This window comes from Triturus cristatus, chromosome 11 (assembly GCF_964204655.1).
Source record: "Triturus cristatus chromosome 11, aTriCri1.1, whole genome shotgun sequence".
NCBI lineage: Eukaryota > Metazoa > Chordata > Amphibia > Caudata > Salamandridae > Triturus > Triturus cristatus.
This window is the reverse complement of record NC_140594.1, coordinates 1,127,526,966-1,127,548,321: the sequence shown is the minus strand read 5'-3', so window position 1 is coordinate 1,127,548,321 and position 21,356 is coordinate 1,127,526,966. Positions and strand designations below refer to the sequence as shown.

General features: G+C 43.6%; 1 long non-coding RNA gene across 1 annotated transcript in view; it reads right to left on the bottom strand.

The window, feature by feature from the left end:
* Nucleotides 1-8,772: 8,772 nt before the first annotated feature.
* Nucleotides 8,773-21,356, bottom strand: part of LOC146786175 (uncharacterized) — a 94,519-nt gene continuing 81,935 nt past the window's right edge. The window contains exons 2-3 of the long non-coding RNA XR_014970863.1: nucleotides 17,416-17,613; nucleotides 8,773-10,656 (exon numbers count right to left, since the gene is read on the bottom strand). This is a non-coding gene — a long non-coding RNA (uncharacterized LOC146786175). The remainder of the gene's footprint in view (nucleotides 10,657-17,415; nucleotides 17,614-21,356) is intronic.

The following is a 21,356-nucleotide window of genomic DNA, read 5'->3' as shown; positions in this document are numbered from 1 at the left end:
GAGGGAGGGAAAGAAGAGAGAAAGCGTTCAGAGAAAGAGAGAGAATTAATGAATGGATGGATGGATGGAAAGAGAGAACTCGTGAGTGGAGACGAAGGGAGCGGGGCTGGTTTCAGCATTTTTCCAGGGCTGCTTTTGCCTCCCCAGTCCGGCCATGGGTACAGCCCTGTTCATCAAGGCACAGAGGCAGATGAGAGAAGACATGGGCAGTTTGATTACATTTCATTTCTAGTGGGGTTAGTAGAGTAGGCAGAGTATGAGTAGTACAGTGAGTTACACATTTTCCAGTGGTCCACTCAAGTTGTCCTTAAGCAGGGTAGAGATAGTAAGTTATGACAAAGAGCCTGGGCAGTTCAGAAAAGACTCAATTATTTACCCGTCAGTGATATCGGGTTTAGTGGACTACCCATGGTAAGAGTAGTGTAGACAGTTACACATTTTCCAGTAGCTCAGTTAAAGCAAGTAGCTTATTTTGTTTCCAATTGGTCTTAACACAGCAGTCCTAGTAAGAGTTTTACACTAGATTACGATAGTGAGGGTAGCCAGGTCAGGCACGGGGTGGACAGACAAGGGATATTTCAGTTCCAGGGAGTTTAGTAGATTAGAGTTATTAAGAGTAGTTAGTAAATTACACATTTAAGGTGATCTGGTTAGTGAAAGTAGCTTAGTTATGGTTTCAGTTCTACTTGGCTTTAACAGTGTAGGCAAAGTAATATGAAGGCGGTAAGATGCAACAGGTAGTGTGGGCAGGTCGGACGAGGCAAGTTAATTACATCTTCAACCTCATGGGTATTGTAGATTATACACAGAGTAGGACAGTAAGTAACAGATTTGCCAGTGGCCTGATTCCTACAAGGACTTCAATTACATTTCAGCTCTAGTTGTCCTTAGAAGAGTAGACTTAGGAAAAGTAGCACAATATCTTACAACTTCCCTTACACCCAGGTTCATGGACACTCGGACAGGTTAGCAAACCCTTCCAGTGGCCTGGTTTATCAAACACAAACATTATATGCTGTGAGGAGTCCACCCCGGAGGTGCCAAGGAGAAACCCATAGGAAAGGACATCTTACAAGCAGACATGGTGCGTGCTCTAATGGTTGACCTCGGAGTCCCAGAGGGACAGACTACAGGTTCGGTTGTGAACAACCACCTGCGGTACATGCTCTGAGAAGTTGTGACTTGCACAAAAAGCTCTTGTGTTTGATTTTTTAGACAATATTGTTTTTCCATCCAAAATAAGAATATAGACCATATATAGAGTGCACATGACAACTGATTGCCTCTTAGTTCACTAATGGCATTGTGGTCAGTGTGGCGGTGCAAGACTTTTTCAGAAATTATGTTAAAAAACTGTCACTGTTAATAAATGCTCCTCAATGTAGTGATAAAATCCGATGTGCTGAGGTGAAACGCGTCGGCTTGTTAAATAAATACTGTCTTGATTTTAACTTTCTGATATTTTTACATTGTGCTTGTTGCATGATTTAGATGCCAAATATCTCCATGGCTCAGCTTGTGCACAAACTTATAGGACGTAGGCACACTCTCCGCTCTGCTCTCGCTGTTAATTTGTTGTCTTGCCCACCGCCAAGTAAAACATGTTTCCTTTCCTCACTCCTTTGTGCAGGTTCAGGATACTGTCTGTGTTACAATCATTTTCTACTTTTCCATATCTCATGGTGTCCTCTTATTCAGTGGTCCAATAGCGGAACAGGAAGTGTTGCGACAAAACATCGTAACGCGAAAATCTCATTGTTGCCTAGGAAACAGAGCAATGCTTGTGCAGTGTCCCGTTTCCTATATCATGTTTACCTCTCTCCTTTCGCCATAGGTTGACCGAAGGTATAAATGTCGGACATGTTCTCTCGCTGCATGAGAAGGTCTCTAACACTCTCGCTGTCTACATTTACACCTGCGCTTGGGTTTGATTTCATGTTGTACATGCACACATGATACTCGTCTAAAGCTCCTATAGGCGGCGAGAGACGACGTGAGTCTGACTGGTCTTTGCACGCTGTGCCAGGTGTGTCTGAATCAGAATGCTCTTCACAACTCGGCTGTACCTCTAGGTGGCAGTGATGCATTTACAGAGCCATGTGGTGGGTAAGGTTGGCCTCCAAAAGATTCTCGGTGTGTGTTTGAAATTGGGGTTCTGGTTGGTAGAGGTGTGCACCCTGTCTAAGCAGGAACAGTAATCCCAGTCAGGGTAAGTATGAAACACACTCTACTTTCACCTGTGCTCACCCTCTGGTAGCTTGACACAGAGCGGTCAGGCTTAACTAAGAGGCCTTGTGTAAAGTATTTGTGCACACAACACACTGTATTATAGTGAACATACCACAAAAGGACTCCACATCAGTTTAGAAAAATAGAGAACATTTTTATGAGTATAACAAGACCAAAACAACAAAAATCCAATAAGCAGAAGTCAAGATATGAATTTTTAAAGAATAAACTGCTTTGTAGTGCTTAGAAACAAATAGCGCCAACTGGGGCTATCTGGTCGCACTTGACTGGGGTAAATCCAAAAGTTCAGGCCAGCCGCGATGGAGCACCGGTCTAATACAGCGGCCAGCCTTGGCCCGCTGAACAGTGCCTTGGATGTGTCAGCATTGAGGACGACCCATTAGCAATAATGAGGTAACCCTCAGAACCTGGGTATGTATGATATGTAGAGAAGTGGTTCTGTCTGGAGTGTGGCAATTCCTTTGCACAATGTAACTAATACACCATAAACTTTTAATTTTAAATCGCAAACATTACAAACATCATGTAAGAATTGTCGAAGCTGGTTCAGCTAAACTATTCAAGAACCAAATTGAGATAAATAGAACACACCACAAAAGAAAAATTGTTTGACAAAAATGACGAATGTATTGTATGAATATGATATTTACATGTCAATTCATATGGCTGTCAATAAGGCAATACATTACACGGCGATAACGTGAATAAAGTGCAGGAAAAGGGACTTAAGATGATAAGTGAAAAAGTGCTGTACACATATTATACAGACAAATAGCAGTTATGTTGAACTGTCCATTCCTTCTAGCATGAATCCTAGACCCAAATGTGACTTTATAGTAGGGCCAGGGAAGCTGCATGGACTAGTGTGACTGCAACGTCGACGTTTCGACCCTGGGTGAAAGCGCAGTTAATTATGTGTCAGAGGTGGGTCTTCATCAGGACTGGGGGTAGGGGAGCAAATGGTGACAGCCGCGCGGAATAGATGCCCGGGATCCCAATAAGTAAGTAGATGGGGATCTGGATTGATTCCAATTGTGAGGGGTTGGTAGACCGACACCAGGAGGTTGTGGTCTGGAGGAATGTAGTTATCTCAATCAGGCTCCACCAGCCGGTTGGGGCTGAGATAAGGAGGTGATTTAACAATGCCGCCCTTGAGCGATCGTTACAGTTAGAAGAGACGTGTCCTATTCAGTCCGCTTCCGATCCAGTTAGTGACTAACTCCAGACTACAACCTCCTGGTGTAGGTCTACCAACCCCTCACAATTGGAATCAATACAGATCCCCATCTACTTACTTATTGGGATCCCGGGCATCTATTCTGTGGCGGCTGTCAACATTTGCTCCCCTACCCCATGTATAATATGTTTATAGCACTTTTTCACTTATCACCATAAGTCACTTTTCCTGCACTTTATTCACGTTATCGCCGTGTAATGTATTGCCTTATTGACAGCCATATGAATTGACATGTAAATATCATATTCATACAATACATTCGTCATTTTTGACAAACAATTTTTCTTTTGTGGTGTGTTCTATTTATCCCTATTTGGTTCTTGAATAGTTTAGCTGAACCAGCTTCGAGAATTCTTACATGATGTTTGTAATATTTGTGATTTAAAATTAAAAGTTTATGGTGTATTAGTTACATTGAGCAAAGGAATTGCCACACTCCCGACAGAACCACTTCTCAGCATTGAGGACGATGCATGGAGCAAAGGAGGCGATGCGCCACTGTTGATCGTGCAGAAGTGGCGAGTAATCAGTCCAGAGCTGCACAACGTCGAGGATGTGTCGAGAGTCAAGATGCGATTTACATCAGGGCGATGCATCATCGTTGAACTACTAGTCTGCAGGCGATGCATGAAGCACAAACTGGCACATGCATCAACGTAGGCTTTTGCGATTCCTTAATTTCGATTATTAAGGAATCGCAATTAAGGAATTGCAAAAGCCTATGCATGTAGGAATTGCTATAAAAATAGCGATTCCTACACATTCCTTAATTGCGAGTCGCAATTAAGGAATGCTGTCCCATTCATTCCTATGGGCCTCCAGGCCCATAGGAATGAATTGGAGATTGCATGAGCAATTTGCGAGTACCAGTAGGTAGTCGCAAATTGCTCATGCAATTTCAAGGGTGCAAGGGTGTCAAAATGGCACCCTTTTGCACCCCTGAAATTGATCTGTGCACATATGTTGCACACACACATGCCCTAAGGGCATGTGTGTGCGCAACATGAAACTTTGAAAAATGCACAAAAGTGCATTTTTCAAAGTTTTTGCAAATTACCATGAAGTTCAACTTCATGGTAATTTGCTCCCCCTATTAGCGAAATCGCTAATTTTTTTACTTTAAGGCATGGCATTTAAGGAATCTCAATTTGGGATTCCTTAAATGCAATCGCAATTTAAGTAATCGCATTTTAGAGATTCCTTAAATTGCGATTTTTGCATTTGGGATGATGCATCCCAAATGCAAAAATACCGGTCGCAAAGGGGCAGATTCTGAGAATCTGCCCGTTTGCGACCGGTTTTCCCTTTGATGCATGTGCCTGCTAGTGAATAAGCTATGCGTTGATGCCGAGCCGCGCAAAATCGGATATCTGTCAGAAACAGGGGACGATGCGTTGTGCCGTCGGCGATACAGTGTCTGAAGTTCGTGCAGCAGTAGCAATGTGTTGGTGTTGAAGGAAATGCGTCAGTTCTGATCAGTGCAACATCATTGATGCATGGATTTTCTGGGTTGTAGCACTGAAAACTCCCTTCCAGGGGCTCAGGACTGGATTGGCACCACTTGATAGAGCAGGACTCACAGCAGACAGAGTCCAGGTGCTGGTTGCAGGGTGAAGTCTTTGATATCCCTGAGACTTCAGAAACAGGAGGCAATCCAACAAGCCCTTGGAGATACTTTGGTTCTGGGATGCAGAGATAAATGCCCAGTCCTTGTCATTCCCAGGTAAGAGGTAGCAGGCAGCAGGTCAACCCAGCAGAGCAGTTAAGGAAAGTGGGAGTACGTCCTAGCAGCAAAGCAGTTCTTCTTCCTGGTAAAATGTCCTCAGTTTCAGAAGTGCTTGATTTGGTGGTGTCAGAGGTCTAATACTTTTACCCAGTTGGATCTTTGAAGTGGGGAAGACTTCAAAGAGATGCTTTGAAGTGCACAAGTCCCTTTCTTTCCTGCCCTGGCTCCAGGCTCACTAGAGGAGGGTAGGAAGCCCTTTGTGTGGAGACAGGCACAGCCTATTCAAGTGTAAGTTTCAGCTCCTCCCTCCCATCCTGCCCACGATGACCCATCTGGCATACCTAAGCTCCCTTTGTGTGTGACTGTCTGGAGTGAATGCACAAAGTCCAGCTGTCACCCACCCCAGATGAGTATTCAGAGTCAGGCAAAAGGCACTGAATGGTTAAAGTAAGAAAATGCAACTTTCTAAAAGTGGCATTTTCAGATTTGCACCAAGTTAAAATCTAACTTTACCATAAGTTGTGTTTTTAAATTGTGAGTCCAGAGACATCAATGTCAAAAAGTCTATCTTTTTCCAATTGGAAATTTCACTTATAAAATGTAATAAGGTAATCCAAATGTTAACCGGTGGGAGAGATAGGCCTTGCAGTAGTGATAAACGAATCTACGAGTTTTTCACTACCTGGACATGTAAACCTCAAAAGTACATGTCCAACTTTATAAATACTCTGCACCCTGCAGATGGGGCAGTCCAGGGGTGACCTATATGTAATAAAAAGGAAGGTTTGGACCTGGCAAGTTGGCGAACTTGCTAGGTCGACATGGCACACACAGGCTCTGCAGTGGCAGGCCTGAGTCATGTTTAATGGGCAACGTAAGTTAGTGGCAAAATCAGTGCTGCAGGCCCACTAGTAGCATTTAATTTACAGGCCCTGGGCACATTCTGTGCACTTTACTAGGGATTTATAAGTAAATTAAATATGCCAATTTTGGATAATCCAGTGTTACAATGTTTTAGTTAAAGAGCACATGCACCTTAGCACTGGTTAGCAGTGGTAAAGTGCTCAGATCCCCAAAGACAGCAAAAGTAGAGTCAGCAAAAGAGGAGGAGGAAGGCAAAAAGTTTGGTGTGGCCCTGCAGAAAGGACCATTTCCAATAGTGTGTCTGTGTCCGTATGTCTGTCCACCCAGACATTGCACCATGCTCCAACCTCATCACAGGCCCAACAGTCTTGCAGCCTCCTGATTCAGGGGGGTGGTGGTTCCCTCAATTGCCCACTCAGGGGGCAGACAACCCACTACACCTAGGAATGTTTTATTCAACAGAATAAGGATGGGGGCCATCCCGCAAAAACTCATGCTCTCAGAAAGCCTACTGGATGCCAGGGATAGTATAAAAAAAAGGAGTGGGTGGGTGGACCGTCCTGACATCAGGCCACTATTCTATCCGTAAAACTGCAACAGCGTTTATGCCCCCTCAGCTCCTAATCTACTCACCGGCCTATGAAGCACCACATTATTGTGGCTCTGAGCAGGCCGGCAACCAGGGTACTCGATGAACACAAGGCATTTCTGATAACTGGAGACTCAGGCGAATGCTGGGCGGCCTAACTTGCATGGATCTCACCTGGTTTTCTTACCCATAATGCACTGCAAATGACAGGATTTAGATCAAAACAAAGTTGAAGATTACAGGGCATTATAGCAAAGAAAACATTGTGGGATCCACGCAAGTCACACCACCTTAGGTTTTCCTGGGTCTCTAGTTTTTTGGGGAAATGTTTCCCAGATTTTTCCAGGGTGGCCACCAATCTTAGGCCCACATACCACAGCTACCCACATCACAAAAATGGTTCAATATACAAGACACACGTTTTGATGTCTGCAGGCTGCGATTTGGAACCTTTTATGTTATTGACATTAGCCCCAGCCACACAGCTGATGTACTGTTTTTATCAATAGAACTGTGGGAATACACATTGGTAGAACATTTGTTATTTTTAATTGAATTGATCAATTTTATTTCTCCCCATTTTTGGCTTCTAAAAGTGAGCCAGTGTGAAAAAGAAGCATGTTTTGCAAAATTCCCTCTGAATCTAATGATTGTATAGACAACCCCTAATTCAAAGTTATACAAATAACCAATCTTCTAAACACAGTATCTTGTACACATGAAAAAATTAATATGTTCCCTTCTTACACATTTTTCATTCATTCATTCATTTGATTTGAATTGCTGTATGGTCGTTACACGATGAAAAATCTTTACAAGCTGTGGCTCAGTTGTTGGCTCTGGATATGCCTTGTTTTTGCACAACCTACAAACATTATATATCCAAGCAACCAGAAAGATCCAGCAGCTGTAAAGGTATATTACTTTTGAAAATTGTCCATCTAGACAAAAACCTACAGATGACAACGTTTTCACCTATTTCTATTTTCTTACATATTTTTTAATTCAATTATTAAATTTGTTGGGAAAATGATGAACAGTCTACACAAATAACCCCTTGCTAAATTGCAAAATGTATCTAGTTTTCATAAATGTATAGCTTTCCAGGATCACCCAAAGGTTTTACACCTGTTTCAGCATAAATAGCAAGTAGGTGGAAACCACAGAAATTGGGGAAAATAAACTACTACTTAGAAAACTGCAACATCTGTGGTAAAAATATATGTTTTACAATTCTGCTTGTTCCTGAAAGCTGGGAAGATGGTGATCAGCAAACCTTTTGTTGATGTCGTTTTCAGAAAGCAAATACATGCTTTCTTGCTCAGCACTTTTTTTCATTTTTCCAAAACAAACATTTTGGCTACTTTCTGCCCCTGGGGAAATTCACAAACCCTGCATATCTTTAGAATCTCCAGCATTTGTGCGAATGGATGCAAGTTTGGTCTGGATATCTTTTGCGGGCAAAAAGTTATAAAGACTTAAGCCCGAAGTGTCCTAACTATCAAAAAAATGATTTGGCACAGGGGAAGAGGGTGGGGGGAATGAAGGTGGACAGGGAGCCTCAGCAGTTAAGGGGTTAACGTCTATATGTATAAATATTTCTGCACCAGCACAGGGCTCTCTGATCTAAAACTGCAGACCTGGGGAATGGTGACTTCTCTGCCCCTCACCCCTCATCTGATGACTCTGGTCAGTTTCCTCAACTCTCCAGCCCAGTCTCATCACAGCCTTCTCACTGAACAGGGTCTGTTGGGTGGAGACCACTCAACTGAGCAATGGCTGGTTTTGTACCCTTAACATGGTGGCAAGTGCCGGCTCCCAGCCCCTCCAGCCTCAATGTAGCCTTCCTTGGCATTGTAAGTGGCTGCAGTCAAGCAGTAGGCAGAGAAGAAAAAGAAAGTGTGGAGAAAGGTGCAGCTGACGGGCGGGGGGGTGGCTCTCTCAGAAGAAGGTAAAGGTCCCTAAAGATTAATCTACACATCTCATAAGAAATATGCGCATCCGTATATTTTAATAGACAGGCAAAAATAGTCATTAGAGGAATTTAGTAATGTAACGGAGAAGTTTTTTTTCCCCCCTTTCCCTTACTTCACACTCATTTACTTGTATATATTTTATTTATAAAGCACAGACAATGCCAGAAAGTCTATCAGCTTCAAGGCGCTTCATACAAAGGCTCAATACAGCAGACAAATTCACAAGTAACAATACAACCCAAAGATTAAACAGATAGATTAGCTGAAGAAATGTAATGTCATCTAGCTCTTTCAAGAGAAGCACTTTACACATGAATATACCTAAATAGAAAGATACAAGCTGCATGTTGGAAAAGTCTTCAGGCGCAATTGTACAGCAATTTGTTCGCAAGTAAATCCTGAAGTCATGGTTTTCTCATCAGGACAATTGGAAAGCCCTGAAAAGTGTGGGACTGGGCTGGCCTTGGGCTGTCATTAGACAGTTTCTAATAATAGTTACTAAATCCCACGTTATTTCTGCTGTTCTTCTGTTCTGGCTTAGTGTGTTATTTTTGTCCAGTACTTGTATTTCTCATAGTTTGGAAAATCTATTTATTTGGCCGCAGGCTCCCCCCCAGAGGGCCTGGAGACCACACCCCGCCCTCTAGTAATAATGGAGTGATACTGTGCTAGGAGCAGATTGCAAAGTGTGTAGAACTCTGTTTTCCTGGGCTCCCTGGAGAGAAGGGGGAGGAAACACAAGCCAGTTTCTTGCTTTAGACCACAAAGACTACATTTTAAGTCAAAGCTAAAAAATGTAAACCACGGTCTCTTTCTGGGCGCGTCAAAACAACGTTAAGGGCTGGTGGACATACGACGTAGAGAAACGCTGGTGGATAAATCCTTTCAACTAGGTACAGACTAATGAGCTACATGTCTGACCCTCATCAGATCACACCCAAGGTCATATGAAGGAGTGGCAGACTGATAACACTCTGCCATCATGTCATGCCATGTATAATGAGCCATCTTGCTATATATCACGCAGAAAAGGTTATGGCTACAGGAATACTTTTTTACATAATCTTACATGCCTCTGCAAATACACCCCGAAATGTCCAATTACCTGTTAGTGAAAGTAAAAAGAGTTCACAGTTCTTTCTGTTTGTGCTTTCGGTAAATATATTCACATTTTATTCCCAATACAGATGTTTTAGAGTTAATTTACTTCAGCAAGTGAAAGAATGTAAAATATCTCTACAGGAGTTCTGCTTTATGTACACCAAAATGCCTTTGTGACCAGTCCTAGTATTTAAATACATTCTAATTGACTATACTTAGAAAGATGGCATAGGTTTTGAAAGCTCTGTTTCTGATACCACTATCATGTCCAGGGGCATGATTTAAAGTCACGTGGTAATGAAATATCCAACACTTTCCGAAGGAAGCTTATAATCTGCCGGAGAATCCACTGGTGGAATTTCCACTGGTGGAAATCCAAGATCATGTACTCAAACAATTCAAACTTCTTTCTAGTTTTAAATAGTGTTTAGTTTAGTGGTTGGGAAAAATGCGGTGGTGTAGTTGCCTATGCAAATTGGAAAGAGTTGTATGCTATACCCTGGATTTGATACCGGTGTGAAGACTAGAGTGTCTGTTCCGGAGACTCAAGTGGCCGGGTTTAGACTTTGAAATCCACTGAAGGAATTTCCGACGTCGCATGGATAATACGGTTGAGGGAATTCCACTTGTAGATTCTCAGCTCATCTAATGCATCCTTTGGCTATCAGGAGGGTTTCCACTTCCCAACTTCAGACAGAACCCTAGTGTGTTAATTGATGGTTTTATACCATTCTCTTCAAGCTCTTAATGTTCATTATAGTTTTCGAATGCCTCCACTTTTACAAATGTCAAACAGCGCAACCATCCTCCCAGTTAGATTTCATCAGGAAGAACCTTGCTTGTAGTGGAACTTTATCCTTCCAAAATAATACCATGAGGTTTCGTCCCAAGTCAAGAGTATTGTACAGAATCTCTATGGACAAAGATTAAAACAGATGTAAATAATGTGAATTAATATCCATTTGTATATAATTAAGCAGTGTTATATTTGGCTACTGTTTTTCCACAGTACTATGACTCCATTGTTGCCTCTGAAACCATGAGATACAACCAAACGTGTTGTCTGGTTGTGTACCTGGAAGGAACAGAAATTAAAGAAATAAAATAGGATCACACTGAAGAAAGACTACAGGTTCTTCACTAATTGGGTAACCCAGATATGTGTTATACAAACACCAAATTTATCATAGTCCGTCAGGCACCACCATGGGCATATTTGTGGAAGAAAGGAATCACTGACTAATATAACTACTGAATCTACATTTGGGCCTGTATTGCAAATGCATGTCGCTATACCATGACATGGCACAGGATATGTGACCATGCGAATAAACAACTGGGGTGTGCCGTTCTGCTGGCCCGCCAATACTACACTGAGGTCAATGGGAACCTGAGCAGTCAATGAGCCCATCCTCAATAGGACGCACAGACCCTCACCCACCGAGGTGGCATGCTCCATCATTGTGTCGTGCTCCTCGCTGGGTGGGCACTGTAATACCCAGCAGTCCCCTCTTCGTGGCTCTTTGCCGGACATCTTCGAATCTCTATGTCCGGTATTGGCCAGACTATAGAGTCATGTCCTACACTAAAAATTGAAGGGGTGTCGCAGACTAGGAAAGTGTTTTGGCTAAAATTGGCAATGGAGTTGCCTAATGCCAATTTTTAATACCAGCAGTAACCACTGCCAAGATTGAAATGATATGTGAAGCAACAGGGGGAATAATGGACCCTGGGTTCCAAGTGGAGGTCGACATGTCTCTTGCTCTGATTCTCTGGCGACTCTAGAGGTGGTCCTGAGGCAAGAGAATGAAGTGGGAAACATGAAACGGCAAACTGTGCTGATTTTGATTATATTCCCGGCAATGCCTTTTTCATGCCCTCATCCCTCTAAAAGACAAGCTGAGTTAGGAGCCAGTCTCAGCTCTTGGCTTTGTGGTAAGCATGCCATGACTGTACAGGTTCCCCACTTTTCACTCCAGAAAATAATCTTCCACTGCCTTGAGCACACAGTACTGTACACTAATGTGCAGCCTGCCTGTACACAGCGGCAGAGAGTTAACATATTTCAGCATGTAAAAGTCTTTAAAAAGTGGGGCAATGTAAAATATTGTCATAAAACAAATTCTTAAAATAATGATCATTTATAAATTGTATTCAGTGCCCATCCAGATCTGTGAAGGTGTAATTGCAATTTGCAACTCTGCATGTTGGACTATAGGGAGACTTGTGGGGTCTTAGGAAATATTTGGAGGCCCATGGCACAAAAAATGGTCTGATCCGCTGAGATGGTCTTAGAGAAGATGTTGCTGTAAAATATGAACTACCAACCTCACAGTAGTGTCTTGTGTGTACCCATTCCCAGTATGTCTGAGCTGGTGTCTGGAATGCTGAAAGTAAATGATGTACTAGAATGATGGTGTGTGGTGTGGAGTGGACGCTCGGAGATATGGACAGTTGCATGGAGCCCTTACAGGACCTACAACTAGTGTTGCGATGACCAAAGGTCCTAACATGAAATACATAACTTCTCTCCTACCTAAATGGTTTCAGACCCTTGAATGAAAGCCCTGCTCTCCAACGAAAGCATTTTGGTGATGAGTTGTTAACGACCTGCGTGGATATGCAGCGAGACTCTTCTGGCAGTGAGAAGCCATTTCTAGCAGGGGAAGAGGCCTGTTGTGAGAAGGAAGATGGCAGTGTGTCCACGTAAATCTAGTTTGGAGCATCCATCCCTCAAACCGATTGGCAAACACTGTCAAAGATTGTTCCAGCCAGGAGGAGCCAGGTGAGAAGGGGGGGCAGGTTCTGGCAAGGAGAAGGAGCCAGCAGAGAGAAGTCATAAATAGGACTGGCCAACATTTACATTACGCTGGCATAATAAGAGTACATTCAGGCATTTTGGGTTATCCTTGTTATGCAAAATTCCTGAAATTATGACATTACACCACCTTGCATAATTATTCACCCTTCAAGGCAAATATTTACTGCAAATGAACCATTCACTGAAAAATGTACTTCAAATGATGGCGCAACATAAGGCTCATGGCTCTTGTTCAATGTGCTTTTGTTTAAATGCATCCTTGCACCAAAATTGGTGTATTTGTGTTTCATGGAATTATGCGTAATTTTGCCCAAATTTTGTGTAAATATCTCCTTACTGTGCCCTGAGACCAGTCACCATTCTGTACAATGGAAGGTTTGACTGGTGTGTTTATGGTACAGAAGGCAGATGATGTTTGTCATCGTTTTGTGGTACGTTTTATTCAGTTTGCATATAATGGAGTTTGTCAGCATTGTGTTTGAACCGCAGTGTTTGAGGTACCCCCAGTGTGCTGCAGGTGAGTATCTCTTTACCTGCTGACATGGCCGAGTGTCAAAGGAGGCTGTCATCAATGTGCTTAGAAGACCTTCTGACCTTTTCTGGTGCACGTTCCAAAGGCGCAGTCCCATCTTCAGGCAGGCACTTGGTCATGTGCTTGATGCCAGCTAGTATGGCCGGGCATGGGCTGTGCTGGAGTGCTAGGCTGCGCTGTTGTGTGTGAGTTGCGTGTGAGTGTGTTGTGGAGTGTGTTGTCCTTGTGGTGATGTGTGTGCTGATTGTGGGAAAAGAAGGTGTGAGTTTTTTACTGTGCTGTGCAGTTTAGTAAAGTGAGGTGGGTGTCTGGGGAGCTTGTGTATGAGGTATAGTTGTGATGACAGGTTTTGTTTTGGAGTCTGGAGAGGGGGATTTTGAGTTGAGATGACGTATGGTTAAACTTTGCCTTTGTGCTTTGTAGTGTGCCTTGACTTTTGAGTCTTAGGGATGATGGGGAAAGCATTTGTTGAAGTAAGGAAGTGGGTTCTGGACCCTGGCCGGTACGTGACTGGGCATCATGATACATGTCATGCGTGCATAAGTGTTGTGAGGCATACTGCGAGTGTTCAGACATCATAGTAAGGCCTCATGTCCAAGGAGGTTGCAGGATTTGCATGTTTTAGACAGGTGTGCAATGGTAGTCACAACCTAGATATTGTCTGTTTCTTTGTTTAACTTGAGCCTAAGGCCTTGAACCATTGCAGTGTTTCTGTGGCTATTATTTGTTGTCTTTGTGGGTCTTTGCTGTTATTGGAGAGTTTAACAGGTAGTTTTTGGGTGAGTGCCTAAGTTACATATGTTGGTGATTGACTGATTGTTATTTAGGAGTGGGCGGAATTGGCGGAGTTTAATTCCGCAGAATTCCATGGAATTGCATTAAAATGGGCAGAGTGGGCTCTGCAATGTGCAGTGTATACCCCTCAGTGCCCTTACATAAGTACATTAGGGCACCAAGGGGTATCTTCACCAGCGCATACCCCTCAGTGTCCATGCATACTTATTTAAGGAAACAGAATGCCAGTTTGCCATTACAATTACTCCACTCGCGCCTGCATTACACAGGTAAAAAAATGACAGAACTCAAATATTTGTACCATTAAGTAAATTTACTTTGAACGGTGTGGGACAGCATTCACCACAGCTCGCAGGTTTTCCCATGTCAGGCATGAGTAGCTAATCCAGTCATATCTGTTTCTTGCCATTGCATAACATTTATTTTTTTCCACTACATTATAACAACAAGACTACAAGCGTTAGAATGCAAAGTGAAAAGAAGGTTTGGATCCGTTCGCGATCCCTGTCGTTGGAGAGCAGGAGACGAGCTTGCCATGGCCTGACATTGGACAGCAACAGATATCTGCCTCTGGTGCCTGGAAACCAAACAAACTCTGGTCCCTGTGAGGAAGTTCAGCTTCATGCATGCCACAGCTATGAAGGAGGAAGGCAGAGCTCTTAATGGCACAAGCATAGGATGACCCCTGGGTGTGTCACTGCTCCAGGTCCTTCCCTGACACCCGGATATCAATGCCATCCTCTGAGCCAATTTCAATAGAGATGCGTCTGGTTGTGGGCTCAGAGCCTCCTGTTTTTTACCTAGAGTTTCCATCTCCCTTAACCTTCCCTGGTTCACTCCTAGAGAATCTTGTGGTCCAGGCTTCCTCTTCCTCCTAGCAGAATCCCGGCTCCTTCCATCTCTACTCCCTGAAAGGGAGTCTAAAATGGGCGGCACTCTCTTTGGGGGTGGTAGGGTGAGCAAGACGTGTCTGTCGACCCCCCCCCCCACCCGCCGGAACAAGTCGTTTGTCGGCGACACCCCCCTGCTCTTACCTGCACCGGGCGGAAAACTCTGCGATTGCCCCGAGCAGCGATAGGTCTAGCTATGTTCACTGATCTTTAGGAAATTGCTCAAATATTTTCCCTGAAACTTCCTGATCTCCTTTGGAACTATTTTGCGGAAGTGTTGCATGATGGTCAGGACAGGGTCAAATAGAGCCTCCTTTGCTTTGACATACATACTGTGGAGTTAGTAGTGAGAGCCACGGGCCTCTTTATTGGCATACATCACTGTGCCCGCATGCGCTCCACTGGCTGTTTGGTGATGTCCAGTTTGTTCTTTTGACCATTCTCTTTGATGATGCTCATGTTTTTGGCTGGAAGGCTGACTTGCTCTTGGAGCATTTTGAACAGGATTGTGTCATGGACCGCTCATTGGGCCTGCCTTCCCCTGCTTTTCGGGTCCACACAAAATTATGTACGTTTATGGATTACTCCAAAGGTAAACATTTTTGATAGTGCCTCTCCTCACGACCTGTGTAGTAGCAGTCCAACCAGTTGTTTCCACAATACAGAGGACATGGCGGTTCCAAGGGGCATCAAGGACAGCATTAAAGGCCCTCTCCTCTCCGGAACCCCAAAACCACTTTACATTGCCCTTGAGGGAACACATGTAGCCTGTAGTGGGCTGGCTGCCCTTTCACTTATATCAGTAGCTGTCAAGAAAGGCATACCCTTCCAGGACATGTTCTCTCCCATTATGTGTTTCCTCCGTCTCCTCAAAGGACTATGCTTTCACTCTCTCGATCACAATATGTTTTATTTTCCTTTGGCACTGTCAACACTTCGTAGAGGTGGGCGAGCCACTGGAGGTTCAAGCCAGATTCCTTGTTCTGGCTCACCTTCAGGTCCACTTGGAACCTCCAGACTAAAATGAGCTGAGCTTTCATTTGACTTCTGACTGCCACCCACACTCTAAGCTCATGTGCCAAGACTTAAAGACAAACATTAACCCTTGATGCAAAACAAGAGAGAGGATAAGACACCCATCTAGTGCTGGAATTGCACAATGTGAAACCAAAAAACCTGGGATAAATCTTGGCTTCCCTACTTGACTAAATTGTGTGATCTTAGGCAAATTTCTTATTTAACTGTACCTTTTTTTCTTCATTATTGAATATCAGAGGATCTTGGAAGATGTAAGTTGGAGATCTCTGCCGTACAAAACATGCTTGATTTAATAGACTATCATGTTCCTCCACCTAGAATAAGAATATAGGATGCACATGACAACTGACTTACTTCTTAGTTCGCTAACAGCATTGTTGTCAAATCAGGAGACATGAATGTTCCTAAGTTTATAGTTAAAAACGGTCAGTTTTATTAAATGCTTTTCAACGCGGTGAAATATTCTGATGTACTAAAATTAAACGCTTCCGTATGTTAAAGATATATGCTTTTTGGAATTTTGAAGAGACTTTCTCATATTTCTGCATTATGTTTGTTGCATAATTTACATGCCACGCATGATCAGCCCTTGGCTAGTGCACAGGCTGTTGGAGCCGGGCCACAACCTTGCCTTGGACCGCCTCCTTAAAATGTTGACCCTCCCACCTCTAATACTTCAGTCAACATCACAACAGCTGTGTGTCTCCTGCTCACCCTCAGCTCCCTACACTCTCCTCCTTTGTCACTGCGCTACAACTGTTGTGTGCTGGAAATTTATGGACGCCAAATGGCTATACCGATGTGGCTATACCGATGTGGCTATACCGATGTGGCTATACCGATGGGCGGAATCAGAAAATGTTCAGCAGCAAGCAAGAGGTCAGAGCGTGTGCAGTGCCTATGCAGTTGCCAGTCTGACATGCCATCAGGGTCGGATTGGTAACGTGGGCACTCGTGAAATGGCCGGTAGCTGCGTACTAGCTGCGGGCTGCTTTTTTGGGCAGCCTGGGGGCTGTCTGTGCTGTTAGGATGCCGCCAGCGGCCCAGTGGGTGCCTGAGAGGCCTTTCTAGAGGCAGATGGGCAGAGGTATCACTCCCTTTCTCCGCTACGCCAGCCCGGTAATATATGCTGTTTGAGCGGGCAGGGGGCCTGAGCAGAAGTGGTCTCACTTGCATTCATGTGCGGCTCAGCAGTGTGAACTAATCTGTGCATTTTTTTTTTTATCTAAGTGAAGTTAATAAAACATGCCTCCCACCCCCTTTCTTTTCATAAAACTTCACGGAAGCAGTGTTTTGCGGAAAGGCAATGCGCCAATGTGGGCCACTTTTTTTTGGTGTGCCCGGGCCGATTTTTGATCCCAATCCAACCCTGTACAAGACGCGCTAATAACCTAGGAGTCGCTGCCTCAATGCTTCGCTAAGGGCTGCAGGGTACAACACATGCACCTATTGTACTTCATTAGCGTAGCGCTGCATGGAGCAGAGGTTGGCTTTTGAGCACTTTACATAGGGAAAGAAAGAAAACAGTAGACTACATCACCTCAAAACATCAACATACAATCTGGGCTGCGATACAGCCGACAGGCAGCTGGGTACCTGAAAGATCAGCCACCTGTGATGGGTTTGGAGATTCGTGGATGGAGTCCGGGAGTCGGTAACAGGTTCCTTTCGGATTGGCTGATCTGAAAACCATGTTTGACGTCCACGCTCTTTACTTCATGTACACCACAAGTGGGGTATCCTGTGGGCTGGCCATTCTTGTACATGACAAAAACAAATGTAGAATCCTTGGGTCTATTTTAAACAGAAAGTCGAAGAAAAGATAATATATGGTGAAGAACTACAGAAAAGCCACAAACTATAACACACAGACCTAGCTGTGGGAAATTCCCTTATTAGGACGAAATCCCTCACTCACCATTCTTGTACATCACCTGAATTCATACACACATGTAGCTAAAAAATAGACACACACATTCAAATAAATGCACAAAAAGATACTCAAATAAATGTATGACTTACAAATACATAAAAAGATGAAGACACACAAATAAACACCTAGTAAGTAGGTAGCATAACCTATTGTATTGTCAGAGAAGGAAGCCAGCCATACACACAGCGGAGAGAGCACCTTTACTCTCCGCCTGCTCCGCTTATGTCCATCCCACCTTTTAACTTGGCTCTCATCCTCCTAGTGTCCATTTCATATTCTTGTTTACAATACCATGTATAAACAGGAACAAATAATTTTGCAAGATTATGCGTCTTTCAGAATAACACTGTTAGGTGCAGCTCTTAGCAACAAAAGGACCAAAAATGCCCCCGACTACCCCCACACTTCTCTAAAATGTCTCACTGAGTGCCAGCATGCACCAAGAGAAATGTTCAAGTCACTCATTTTAAATGAGCAGTTGCCGAATTCTCTTTTTGTGCATGTTCGGCTGCCGCGCTCCAAAAGAGAGCCTGGGCGCTTTTAAGAGGAACGTGTGTGTGTGTGCATATGCGCGCACCTTAAAGGATAAATCGTAAAAAAAAAATGGCATTAGTGTGCACAACTGCACTTACCAATATGTCTATATATGAAGTAACCATATGTTGTGTATTTCTCATATTCTTTTGATACAATACAGTGCCATCCAGGGGCGTAACACAGGCCCTTGCAGCTCCTGCGGCACAGGGGGCCCTAACGATTCAAAGGGGCCTCCATTCAGCCCAAAATATCTGTAAGATTTAGGAGACTCTGGCCTCGCATCACATTCTACAGGGGTCCCCATCACCACTGCTTCCATCTTATGGAATTTTGCGGCTCTGAGGGATATCATTGGCTAGAACTAGAAATTATGCACATTTCATATCCCAATAACAGTCTTGTTGTTAGGAGCACTTTGGTACTCTACCCAACAAGTTCAGTGTTTATCTGGTTGCACCAACCAACCATGCCTCCATGAAAAATGCAATCGCTAAGCAACAACTGATACCAAAGGAGGGCTTTCTATGATCACAGAGCTCCATAAATAGAAGACCTTTTGAGGGCTATGACAAGACCCTTTAGATACTGACCACTGTTGGGCATTTGCTGTTGGATCAACAGAGTTCACTCATGCCACACCATCACATCAATGCCAACACAAATGAGAAAGAGAAACATATCGGGAATTCAAGAACTTTCCCACCAACTCATCCCGAGAAAAACTCATCAAGCGCCAACCACCCAGCTACCCAGAACAGGTATAAAACGCTCCTAATGGAAAAACCATGTGGATTCCAACGCACCATAGAATCAAGACCCGCCGAACCCAACCCTTCTTCACATTGGTGCTCTCAAGAGCTCAAGGAGGTAAATCACCCTCATTCTCAGATAAAAAGAAGAAGACGCGGAGATAGAACAAAGCCCTTGTTGGTATCGTTCAATTGAAATCACTCCACTTTGCATCCTCATCATCCCGGCCAAGGCCACCTTCTGTAAAACAGCAGTCAACAAATCTTCCAGCAGAAGCAAGGCACGCTCCTTAATGATGCCAATGTCTCCCTCAATCAAGAAAGCTTTTTAGATAATACAAAGGGAAAGATCTTCCTGATGAAAAATTCAATCCTTGACGTAGATAATCTCATCCGATCACTCACCACCTATTCATTTAGAAATTCATCACGGAAACAACCAACATTCAACTCTAATTCAACAAGACCAACTTCCTCAAGGACCATCAATTCATTTTTAGACCTGGCTGCATATCGCTACCGCTTACATAGTTGACAGTGTCCTCCCAGTCACCAGCCAGAAGGGCCACTGCCACCTGTTTGTGGTTGATCTCTCAGTACCTTTGATGCAATCGACCGAGTTCTTATCCACGCACTAGAAACTTGCAGGGCTTTCTCTGGCACAGTCCTACAGTGGTTTGCCTCCTACATCACCAATCATCACCATTTCATCCACTTGGGAACCTCAAGATCCCAGAAATTTCTTATCTCCTGCAGAGTACCCGAGGGTTTCATCCTGTCCCGCATTAGCTTCAATATGTAAATGCAATCCCTTTGAATGCTACTCATTTACAACATTAGCAAAATCCACCAATTACAACGATTACACGCAAATGTTTATAACATTAGAATGTAGAAATCAAAAAGATATACGGTAATACATTAAAAGACCATATGCATAGCATAAGAAAGTGATTATAATTTAGGGTGCAATGTCAACCACGTCTAGGAGTAATAACACTGAATTGTCGGGGTGAACACAAAAGTCACTGATTTAACTTGAGCTCAAAAGAATTGTAGCTAATGCCATAGCAGACAGACTTAATTTAAGGCAATTGGTTTATGCCCTACCAAAACAGTAATAAATTCAAAACACAAAAAATTAAAAACCGAAATTGTATTAGACTCGAAATGCCACCAAAATGACAACAATCTAATAAGGGGAACTGGAGATGTGAATTTTTAAAGTAAAAACACTACCAGAAATAACTCAGCACCAATGAACATCTTTTGAAGTGGTAGACCATGACATCGGTGTGATTTCAATCCGACAGTGATGGATCGTGGGCCAGATACCCCAAGCGGGTTCGTCCCAGTCAATGATTTTACCTTCTGACTTAGGGCCTGATTTAGATCTCGGCCTGACTCCCTTTGTACCTCCGTGGTGGCGGTTAGAAGTACTCCTTTGAGCGGATGGATTCCCGCCCTCTGTATTTAGATGTGTGCAGGCTGATCTGCTGTCCACGCTAGAGTAAGCGGCTCACCTCCTTCAACGTGGCAGACTCCTCTGCTGATTAACAGTACTCCATCACTGTCAAGGCAGCAGATTTGCACCGTGCCTATTAAGATTTCACATTTGTGCTGGCGTTGTCCAGGCGGTAAATTTGTGATGGAGTGAGTCAAGGTCAAGTAAAGCTTTATTCGTCTGCTGTTGTAACAATCATAAAAGCACATATTATCACAAAATTACACACATAAAAACAGCAATCCAAATAATGACATTAAAATGTCAATTAATGTTAGTGAGTAAGTTGCGGGATGCGTTCAACACTGTACTATTACTGTGGCTTTTGGTTGGATGCTAGCATCACACACCAGATGTGTTTGTGCTAATTGTTGTCACCTGCATACCTCCAAGCGTCACCTGGAGGCCCAGAGGACTGGTGATGGTTCTTCCAGCCCCCCCCTCTTATAACTATTTCCCTGGGGAGTGAAAGGCTTGCAGATCCTACATCCTGAAGGCCTGACAGGAATCCCTGGTGGAGTGGAGACTGGTAACTAATACTTTTTAATGTGTCACTAAACATACATGTAGTTTTTGTTTTTATATCATCTGTTGCAAATGTGTTTTGTCCTTTTTAGGTCGAGTCTGTGCTTTTATAGGGTAGGCAAGAGGCGTCAAGGCGCTTTTGAAAAGCGTGTTTGATTAATTTGCTCCTTTGGATAAAAAAACACCCCGTCTGCGTTGTCTAAAGCTGTCCCACGTGGCCGGGATTGACAAACAAGGGCACTTGTCATGTTTAGGGCATTCTGTCTGAATTAACGCAGTAAGCAGAATA